Here is a 10776-nt window from a genome sequence, read left to right as displayed (position 1 = left end):
CGCCCGTGTTCAGCTGGACCCTTTACCTGGTCGTCTCCTATGTGAAGCAACTCTGTCGCTTGGACCTGAACGTTACTTTCGCGAATGGTTATTCATACTTGAATGGAAGGGCCAACAGCCCTGATTACAACGCCTATAGTCACGAAAGAACAATGGAAAGCCTAGTTATGAACATTAAGAACGCCCATTGATCAGATTCGCCGCGTGGCAACCTCACAAACTTACCTTCCTTTGTCCTGTAGCTAGCCAGATCCGTATCTATAGCCAAATGGAATACCTTCAACTGAGAACAAGATATTGAGACCACGGCCTCGCATGTCGCAGCAGCGAAAATCGGTTTCTGGTGTCAAACGGACTGAGTGACTGCCTGTGAGGAGCAATGAGCATTCCAGTTCTTCTGCGTCTCCAAAGCGCCTGATCTTCGTACTTCTCTGTCCTGATCTTTGTCTTTTCTTTCAAATTCACCCTCCCTCTCTTTGAGCTGCTGAAGAGGACAGCCAACAATAATAAGTTGATTCCATTCTCTTCGCGCATACGTGGATCTGTTAAGATGTCGCAAAAATTAGCTGAAACACCCTATATATGCTTGGCGCAGCCGCTCAAAACCATTTTCAACCTCTTTGCCTGCGGAGCTTACGTGTCTGTGTCGGACGCAAAGTATACGGCTGTCAAGTTTCGACAAAGAAAATATGGCGATAAAGTTTTTCGCCCTTGCGTCACTTGCGTCACGGAAACTCAGCGCCTTACGAGAAGACTAGTAAATAGCTACACGCTGCGCGCGACAGAAAAAAAAATCCTTTCGTTCGCTTTCTATCATCGTGATATTTTTAAGTAAAAGAGGAAGGAGAATAAACAGAACGTTTTCATACTGCAAGAATGCTGTCAGCGACACACTCTCCAGAAGCTAAACCTATGCAGGTCTTCAACGAACGACGCTATTACGCAGACGATGATGATGGTGTAGTACTGCGAACGTACACCAAAGTAATTTCGTGCTACGCGAGACTCTAACTAAGCGGACGTGGTGTACCGGACTTGGGCGCGCTTAGAGAAAGGCAGTGCTGCCACTGGTTCTCCGCGCGGAAACCGATTAAGAGGTGGTTCCAAAAATGCGATCAGCAAAACGACCTACAAAGATCGAGAGAGCGAAGCAGAGCCATAGATGAACACACGCGCGAGAATCTGCGTCTACGTCCGTCTCATTACCTCGGGCTGCGTAACTGTTGCCGAATTCTCAAGAGAACAATGAATAGTGGGGCACAGATGGAGCTGCACCACAGCGTCAGCTGCGGAAAACGATGTTTCCAGCGTAATTGCAGCGTCGGAGCGGTGTGCTACGGCGATGCTTGTGGAGAAATGGCGAAAGCGTTCACAGACAGACAGACAGACACAGAACTTTAATGAAGGTCCTGAGAAGCTCCGTTGCCCCCTCTCAGGGAGGCGACGAAGCCGCGGGGTGCACCCACGTCGGGACGGGGAGACCGAGCTCCAGCGCCGCATCGTGGGCTCTCTGGACAGTCCGAAAGCATTTGAAAAATTTACTGCTACTCTCGATATGTAAAAAGAGAGAATGTCTTGGTTTAAGGCTGTTGATGGTGCTTTGGCGTGTGACACAATGTCTCTCTGCTCCCGCGTTGCGGCACTTCAGCTCTTGGAGTGTGCGCCGTAGCTACTAGCTTGGTAAATGTTCTGCAATATAGCTGAAAAAAAAAAGAATAGTGATTGGAGTCATAATTCGTCTTATGTCCGTTTTCCAGAAGATCATACGTTTCACTCATTGGGGCTTGGTTACAAATAATGCTTTGTACTGCACTGTACTGCTTTGTACTGCACTGTATAGTCACTGGTAAAGCTAATGCATTGTAGTTACATTAGGTGCAGTAGTTAGCTGCTTGTCCGCATTAATTGTGATCATATAGTTAAAGACGAAACTTTATTTTCACGGTTGGCACATATCATATACCTTATGACGACGCTGTTAAAACCATGTATCGCGTTTTCCTTTTAAACATAGCAACTCGTAAATAGTGGAAGCAAGCAAGTAAAGCAAAGCAAAGCAAAAAGCAAATCAAAGCAAAGCTAAGCAAAAAGCAAAGCAAAAAGCAAAGCAAAAAGCAAAGCGAAAAGTAAAGCAAAGCAAAGAGCAAAGCAAAAAGCAGATCAAAGCAAAGCTAAGCAAAAAGCAAAGCAAGAAGCAAAGCAAAAAGTAAAGCAAAAAGCAAATCAAATCAAAGCAAAGCAAAAGCAAAGCAAAAAGCAAATCAAAGCGAAGCTAAGCAAAAAGCAAAGCAAAAGCAAATCAAAGCAAAGCTAAGCAAAAAGCAAAGCAAGAAGCAAAGCAAAAAGTAAAGTAAAAAGCAAATCAAAGCAAAGCAAAGCAAAAAGCAAAGCAAAAAGCAAAGCAAAAAGCAAATCAAAGCGAAGCTAAACAAAAAGCAAAGCAAAAGCAAATCAAAGCAAAGCTAAGCAAAAAGCAAAGCAAAAAGCAAATCAAAGCAAAGCTAAGCAAAAAGCAAAGCAAAAAGTAAGTCACAGCAAAGCAAAACAAAAAGCAAAGCAGAAAACTAAGCAAAAAGCAAAGCAAAAAGCAAAGCAGAGCAAAGAGCAAAGCAAAAAGCAAATCAAAGCAAATCAAAGCAGAGCAAAGAGCAAAGCAAAAAGCAAATCAAAGCAAATCAAAGCAAAGCTAAGCAAAAAGCAAAAAAATAAGTCACAGCAAAGCAAAACAAAAAGCAAAGCAAAAAAGTTGTCGCAGTTTCACCTGAAAGGCGAAGCATCAATTGCGATAGCAAATTTGTAGAGAGCTATACGGAGTAATGATATTAGCTTTATCAGCTGTATAAACTTGGACATGCAGCAGCAACGGCAACGCGCAGAACTGTTGTCGACGCTGTCGGCGTTTTGCCCGCGTTCGCTCAAAATGCCTGCAGCGTTGGTGACTGTTGCCGGAGCCTCTGATATAAATAGGCACTTGGTGCCGCAGCTAAACGTCGCCTCCCTTCCCTCCCACTCCCCCCCTCCCCCACGGCCTCTCGCGCGTCTGAAGAAGGCGTGTTTGCTCTACATATATGGTGATTGTAAAGGAGGAAGGAGACGCCTACTTCTGCAGCCCTTAAGGAAGCACGGCGCAGAACGCGCGTTTGTTCTCCGCCGTGCGTTCACTCCCCGTGAAAGAGCGTGTCCCTCGCGCCCTTTCACTCGCACATACAGCGTAGGGCTGCAGAAGATAGCGCCAACCTTTCCCTTTCCCTCAAGAACCACTTATCATCGCGCGGCGACGATTTCATCTCCATTGACGTCATACGGAACCTCACGGCGACGGCGACGGCGACGGCGACGGCGACGCCGACGGCAGAAATCTGCTTTTGAGTGTCCATATAATTGCTATCGCAATAAAAACTAAAAAAAATTAATTGTAGGGTTTTACGTGCCAAAACCAGTTCTGATTATGAGGCACGCCGTAGTGGGGGACTCCGGAAATTTGGACCACCTGGGGTTCTTTAACGTGCACCTAAATCTAAGTACACGGGTGTTTTCGCATTTCACCCCCATCGAAATGAGGCCGCCGTGGCCGGGATTCGATCCCGCGACCTCGTGCTCAGCAGCCCAACACCATAGCCACTGAGCAACCACGGCGGGTAGCAAAAAAAAAAAAAATCAGCAGAAAGCAAAGCAAAACAAAAGCAAAGCAAAAAGCAAAGCAAAGCAAAGAAGCAGCGCTCATAACATATTCTACTGATCGAGAAAGCACGGGAGCGTGTATGTGCGCATAACACCAGAAAACAATGCTCAAGTTCCTATTCTGTGCATTAGACAGATAAAAAAACGACAGATTCTGCAGTTTCGCCCGAAAAGTGAAGTATCGATTGCGGTAGCAAATTAGTAGAGAGCTGTACCAAGCTAGGAGAGTAGTTTATTGGGCCATATAAAGTTGTAAACATTCACTTACTAACTAAATAGACAAGCGCAGCGTCACACGCGCACAGGTACACATGAACACATCTCGCTCGATGACCGCGGAAGCTCGCTGTGAAAACGCTGAGTGAATATGCGCGCCAGAACAGCGGGCAAATTGACCTTCACGCTCTCTCTCGTCTCGCTTCAACGCGAACTAAATGTAGAAAGCACAGCGCATACGAAGCTACCGGCACTCGGTGCACGCACTTTGTCCCCATCGCAGACCACTTTGAAGATGAGGCCCGCGCAGGCGCGCACTTCACTCACATCGCAGATCTCTTTCAAGATACGGTGCCCGCGCGGCCACGCTGTGAGCGCAGCCGACGGAGCAGAACGCCTCCCCGATTCTCCCTGCCGTCACCTCGCCCCCGTGCCTCGCGCGCAAGACCGCGCGCTTCCGGCCTGCCTTCCTCCCTCGCGGCGCTACATTGAGGGGCGATTGCCGGCTCAACCTCGCACCCTTTCACTCGCACACACAGCGTACGGCGCGCGGCGACGATTTTATCGCCGTTGGACTTTATACGGAACCTCACGGCGACGTCGGCAGAAATGCGCTTGGAGTCTTCATATAATTGCTATTGCAATAAAGCATATACCTAAAACATTAGGCCGTGCAGTTAAAGCTTACCACAGTTACACATAATTGAAAACATATATAGACACGGGAAACGCTAAACCGTATGCGTATTTCGCCGTTACGAACTCGGTTTGTACTGGAAAGTGCTGAAACTACCAATTTCTTACAATCTTTGACAGCTGTGCAATGCTTTGTAAGGGCCAGGTTCGCCAGGCAACGAGCTCATAGCCCCATGTTCACAACACTTGACTATAGCGAAGGAAACAAGTGTGAAAGCTTGCTTTTGGTCGTGCTTTATTACTATGGTAATCACAGGGAGCAAATGGTCGTAAACCGTAAATAACGAGTTTATCTATGAAGCATTTTGCTCTTCATTATTATTTTTTTCTTATTGATGGACAGTGAATATATTCAGTTCTTCATGGAAATAAAATCAGTTGAATGTCAGCGGTCTTTCACTCGCTGCCTGTTTCTTCTTTTTTTTTTTTTTTTTTGAGACCATTCGTGCATTGTGAATACGGTCGTATATATAGAGGAAAATGTGAGAGAATCCGCGTTACTCGAGAATTCGCGTTCTGTTTGGTTTGTGGCTGGAATTTTAAATGCGAATCGCGAAACATGACAGTGTGCAACCTTAGTGTTCACTGCTTGCCATTCACCATAATGACAAACGATGCAGACGCTCCAGACTCTCTATAGAAATGCGAACTACACGTTAGTGGGTAAACTCAAGCCAGTTTCTTCCTGGGAAAACGCGAAGTTCTCAACTGCCGCCACGCCACTCTATGCAGCATTGAAGTCGTTACAGTTTTTTTTTTTCACTGGCATTATTTTAAATAATATCTACTGTCCATGACAATAATAGATGGCTCTGCTAGCTCTCAGACGGGAAGCTATGTATGTATGTATGCGGCACGTTTATATGAATAGGTTAAAGCTTTAATAAATTCGGTTCACTTCTTTACTGGAGTGAAATATCATTGTCGCGTGGTGTTTAATTTGCGATGCACTCAGATGTGAGCAGCACCACGTATACAACACGACACGGTCAAAATATCAGTGCCATGATTGACAGTAAATGGTATTGTAAGAAAAAGTCACTTTAGAAAATTTTAAAACTTCAGAAATTTTGACAAAGCAGCTGGCCAAAAATCAAGTTCTCTGTTGTAAGGTTGATTGAAGTTCGAAACAATGGTGCAATGTCATCGCAAAATGCCTCGGGCCTCAGGCTATCAGGAATTAAACGCAAGAGGTGTAGAAAAATCAGATTCCTTCTTCTGTCGAGACAATGGGGGTAAGCGAAGCTTGTGGCAAGACGACACTGTCGCAGGCGTATCCGCTTCGTTTGCCCTAAACTCAGGGCCGGCGGCTCTTCGCTGACGTTTGGCCTCAACATCGCGCTCCCGCAACTCGGGGTCCACGGCTGTTCGCTGACGTTTCATCTGGGTTTCGGAAGCCCTCACGCTAGAATCGGGCGATAAGCTTCGCTTACCCCAATTTTCTCGACAGGGGAAGGGCTGGTGATTTTGTCTCTTTGGGTCCCACGTGTGACAAGGGTAGTTCAAGGGCGCGTTACAGGTCCCCTGCCCACAGGTTCATGTGTCATTGAGCTCGCACCCTTTCTGCACAATCACCAGGATCGGCCCACATGACAGGGATATGTGCAATTGAGCTTGGGCCTTTTATGCTCTATCACCAGGATTTCCCACTTTCACAGCGTGACACCACCACCACCATCGTTTCTCCTCTCAATCTCTGATCGTCTTTCATAATAAATATATCGTAGGTGTTCATACGCTTCGAATTGTCGATCAGTTCTGCCTTACCCTACAGTCTGCTAGCATCCATGGTTAGCCAAGATGCTAGAGTGACCACCCCGGAAAAGCGTTAGCCTCGGGTTCGATTCCCCCGGAAGAGGACTAATTTTTGGGGACCTTCAAAGGCTTTCTTCTGAGAGACCCGATATCTATCTATCTATCTATCTATCTATCTATCTATCTATCTATCTATCTATCTATCTATCTATCTATCTATCTATCTATCTATCTATCTATCTATCTATCTATCTATCTATCTATCTATCTATCTATCTATCTATCTATCTATCTATCTGTTATAGCGTGACGTCGCATATCAGTGCGCACCCAGTGCGCGCATTCCTTTTGTTACAGATCAGGTGATCCCTGTCTATATAAGTGCACTGTGAAATAAACGGTCATTCTTTTTGCTTGTTGGAATGCTGCCTGTTCGCTCTATCGCACTGGCGACGAGCCTGGGATATGCCCGCTTCCACTAGCTCAGTGCTGAAGCAGTATCATAGACAGTCGGTGGTCGACAGCCACGGAAAGGAAGGCGGCGGCAGCCCTGGCCCGGAACGGTTGAAATCGTCGGTACCACAGCAACGAGTCAACGCAGTCATCGGGAGAGCAAACCGATAAGTATACAGTCACTTCACTGGAAATGGCGCGACTGGGGAAGCTAGACGAGTACGACGAGAAGGAGCAGAATTTTGAATCCTATTTAGAACGCTTTGAGCATTTCGTCACTGCAAACGATATCAAAGAGGAAAAGAAGCTGGCCGTATTTCTGAGCGTGATAGGACCACGAACGTACGAGGTGCTCAAAAGTTTGGTAGTACCCGCCGTTCCTGGGGACAAATCCTTCGAAGAGGTGACAGTGCTGTTGACGAAGCACTATAGCCCAAGCTGTTCTGTCATCGCCGAGCGCTGCAAATTTAACAAGCGAGCACAAGAGGAACAAGAAAGCGTCGAGGATTTCATAGTGGCCTTAAAGCATTTAGCAAGGAAGTGCGATTTCGGTCTGTTCCTGCAAGACGCACTGCGAGACAGATTAGTGGCAGGCATAAGACGCGAAGAAACGCAACTCGCCTTGTTTGCTGAAGACAGTTTAACCTTTGAAAAAGGCGTGCAAGATAGCCTTGGACCGGGAGCAGGCTGCGCGACAAACAGCGTTACTGCATGCAGAAGGCAAGGAAGCGACGCTGCATGCCATGGCGATAAGACTTCAGGGAACTGAAAAGAAATTGAAGCTTCGGAAATTCAAGGACGTCAAGCGAATCTGCGAAAGATGTGCAAGGCGCATGCCGCTAGTGTTTGTTGGTATAAGAATGTCCAGTGTCACAGCTGTTCACAAATCGGCCATTTACAGAAGATGTGTCCCAGCAAGTGCAGAAAACTAAAAACTGCGAACGTGGTGGACTGCTCTGATAGTGACTCTGAATTAGATGTGTACCATGTTATTAACACAGTTCGTTCTGGATACGAAGTGCAAGTAAACGTAGAAGGGAAAGACATCTGCATGCAGATTGACACGGGAGCTGCTGTAACCCTAATTCCTGAGAGTGTTAGGCTGAACGCATTTCCTCATGTCAAGTGCGAGCCATCGCGAGTCATCCTAAGAACATACACTGGGGAACCCATTCCAGTGAAGGGGCAATGCAACGTTATCGTTACGACAGGAAAGCAGTCTTTACGACTGCCAGTTATCATTGTCAAAGATCACGGCAAACAGCTTCCACTGCTGATGGGGCGAAATTGGCTCGAGATGCTAGGGCTTGACTGGAAAAGTGTGTTGTCCGTAAATGTAAGCGACGCTAGCAAGGTGGAAGCAGTGAAACAAAAGTTCCCAGGGGTGTTTTCTAAGCAACCCGGAGTAGTGAAGAACTACCAAGCAAGGATAGTTCTTAAACAGAACTATACGCCAGTCTTTGGCAAGGCCAGAAACGTTCCATATGCGCTACGAGATAACGTAGAAAAGGAGCTGGAAAAGCTGCAAAAAAGCGGAGTTATACGCCGCGTGATGCAAAGCGATTGGGCAACGCCAGTGGTTGTGATTCAGAAAAAAAGATGGCACGCTGAGATTGTGCGGGGACTACAAAGTAACAATAAATCCCGCGCTAAAGACCGACCACTACCCATTGCCTCGTCCGGAAGACTTGTACTCTGCAATAGCGGGTGGCAAGGTGTTTTGTGTGCTGGATCTTTCAGCCGCGTATCAGCAGATTCCGCTCGCTACCGAGTTCCGACCACTGCTAACCATTAACACGCACATGGGACTTTTCGAGTTCCAGCGGTTACCGTTTGGTGTAGCCAGCGCGCCAGCCATGTTTCAGTCATTCATGGATGAGGTGCTCAAGGGCATACCGCACGTAGGTTGCTACATAGATGACGTCATTGTGTCCGGAAAAAACTTCACCGACTGCCAAAAGACGTTGGAACTAGTTCTGCGGCGGCTTAATGATTACAACGTGACTCTGAAAGAAGAAAAGTGTCGTTTTTTTCAGGACACCGTGAGTTATCTAGGTCACACTGTGTGCGCTGACGGTATCTATCCCACGGAAGAAAGATAAAAGCGGTCACGGAAGCGCCAGAGCCCACTTGTCAACAGAGCTAAAGGCTTATCTAGGCATGTTAAACTTTTACGCAAAGTTTTTAAGCAACATTGCCTGCGTGGCAGAACCATTGTATCGTCTGTTGCGCAAGGGCGAAAAGTGGTCGTGGACACGGGAGTGTAGCGAAGCTTTTGCTGCTACGAAGCAGAGTTGCTTGTGAAGAGTATTGTGCTCACCTTTTACGACGTAGCGAAACCAATTGCTCTGTCATGTGATGCTTCGTCCTATGGTTTGGGTGCTGTTCTTTTTCATGAGACTGCAGAGGGACAAGAGAGGCAGTGGCGTTTGCGTCTAGAACACTTACATCAGCTGAGAAGCACTATGCTCAGGGTGAGCGGGAAGCATTAGCACTGATGTTCGGGCTAAAAAAATTTCACCGCTACTTGTATGGAAGAGAGTTCACTCTTTTCACAGACCATCAGCCACTGCTCGGAATATTAGGCCAAGACAAATCTGTGCCTACCCTTGCGGCAGCTCGAATGCAAAGATGGGCAATGACGTTGGCAGCATATAGGTATAAACTAAAATATCGAAAAGGAAGAAACGTTGAAGTGGCTGATGCTCTGTCCAGGCTACCACGGCCTATTGTAGCAGCCGACGAGCCTCCGAGTGTCTCTTGCTTTTTGACAGCATGCCACTAAAATCTGATGACGTGGCTAAAGCTACCAGACGTGATCCCACTTTATCTCGCGTGACACACTTCATTCTAAATGGCTGGCCTTCGCAGGCTCCGAAGAGTTGAGACCATTTTATTCACGCCGCGATGAGCTATCAGTAGAGCAAGAATGCATAACATGGGGATCACGGGTGATCATACCTGATAGCTTCGGCTAATGGTTTGCATCAATTGCTTGAAGACCACCCGGGAGCTAGCCGCATGAAAGCGCTCGCAAGAAGCTTTGTTTGGTGGCCGGGTCTCGACCTTTCGATTGAGAGCTACGTTCGACAGTGTCGGGTGTGTCAGGCCGTTCAGAACGCGGCTTCACCTGTTCCCTTGCAGCCATGGAATTATCCCACAAGACCCTGGAAACGCGTGCACGTGGACTATGCTGTAAAGGGCTCCCAGGCGTTGTTAGTCCTCGTCGACGTGTTCTCGAAATGGATCGAGGTCTGGCCTGTGTCATCCACTACTGCTAACAAAACCATTGAAAAGTTACGTTGTGTGTTTGCAGCTTACGGTCTACCCGAGGTACTGGGGAGTGATAATGGACCGCAATTCATTTCGGAAGAGTTCTCAACGTTCTGAGTGTGAATGGTGTAAGGCATGTTAAGACGCCGCCGTATCATGCCGCTTCTAACGGAGCGGCCGAGCGTTTAGTGCAGACAAACCAAACAAGCTGTTGAAGCAGGTCTTACATGACGGACTTAGCCACAAGAAGCATTCCTTCCTGGAGTGTTTGGACAGCTATCTTATGAGTTATCGGAATACTCCGCACACAGTACACTGGCCAGGCCCCGGCAGAATTGTTTTGAAAAGACAACCACGGGTGAAGCTCTCTTTGCTTTAAACCAGATTTACGCGTTCCATGCGGGAGCAGCAACAGCGCATGAAAGAAACCCATGATGTGTTCGCGTGGGGTTCCTCGATGTTTCTCTGTGGGGGACGCTGTGTGGGTGAAAACTGTGCGAGGTGAAAGCGTGTCGTGGGACGATGGGTCGTGACGCAAGTTGGTAGTCCCGTACCTATCTGGTGAAAGTGTCGCAGGCTGTGCGATTTACGCGTGTGGACCACATCAGAGCCCGCTACGGCAAGCTCGGGTTCCTCAAGCTTTCCGCCAGTACAAACTGACTCCTACAGCCTCGGAAGACACAGCTCATTCCGTCTGCTCCG

General features: G+C 47.4%; 1 pseudogene; it reads left to right on the top strand.

Moving 5' to 3' along the window:
- Positions 1-6849: 6849 nt before the first annotated feature.
- The window catches only part of LOC119440637 (uncharacterized), a 7698-nt pseudogene continuing 3771 nt past the window's right edge, over positions 6850-10776 (top strand).

This window comes from Dermacentor silvarum, chromosome 2, assembly GCF_013339745.2.
Source record: "Dermacentor silvarum isolate Dsil-2018 chromosome 2, BIME_Dsil_1.4, whole genome shotgun sequence".
NCBI classification, from domain to species: domain Eukaryota; kingdom Metazoa; phylum Arthropoda; class Arachnida; order Ixodida; family Ixodidae; genus Dermacentor; species Dermacentor silvarum.
This window is presented reverse-complemented; position numbering and strand designations above follow the sequence as displayed.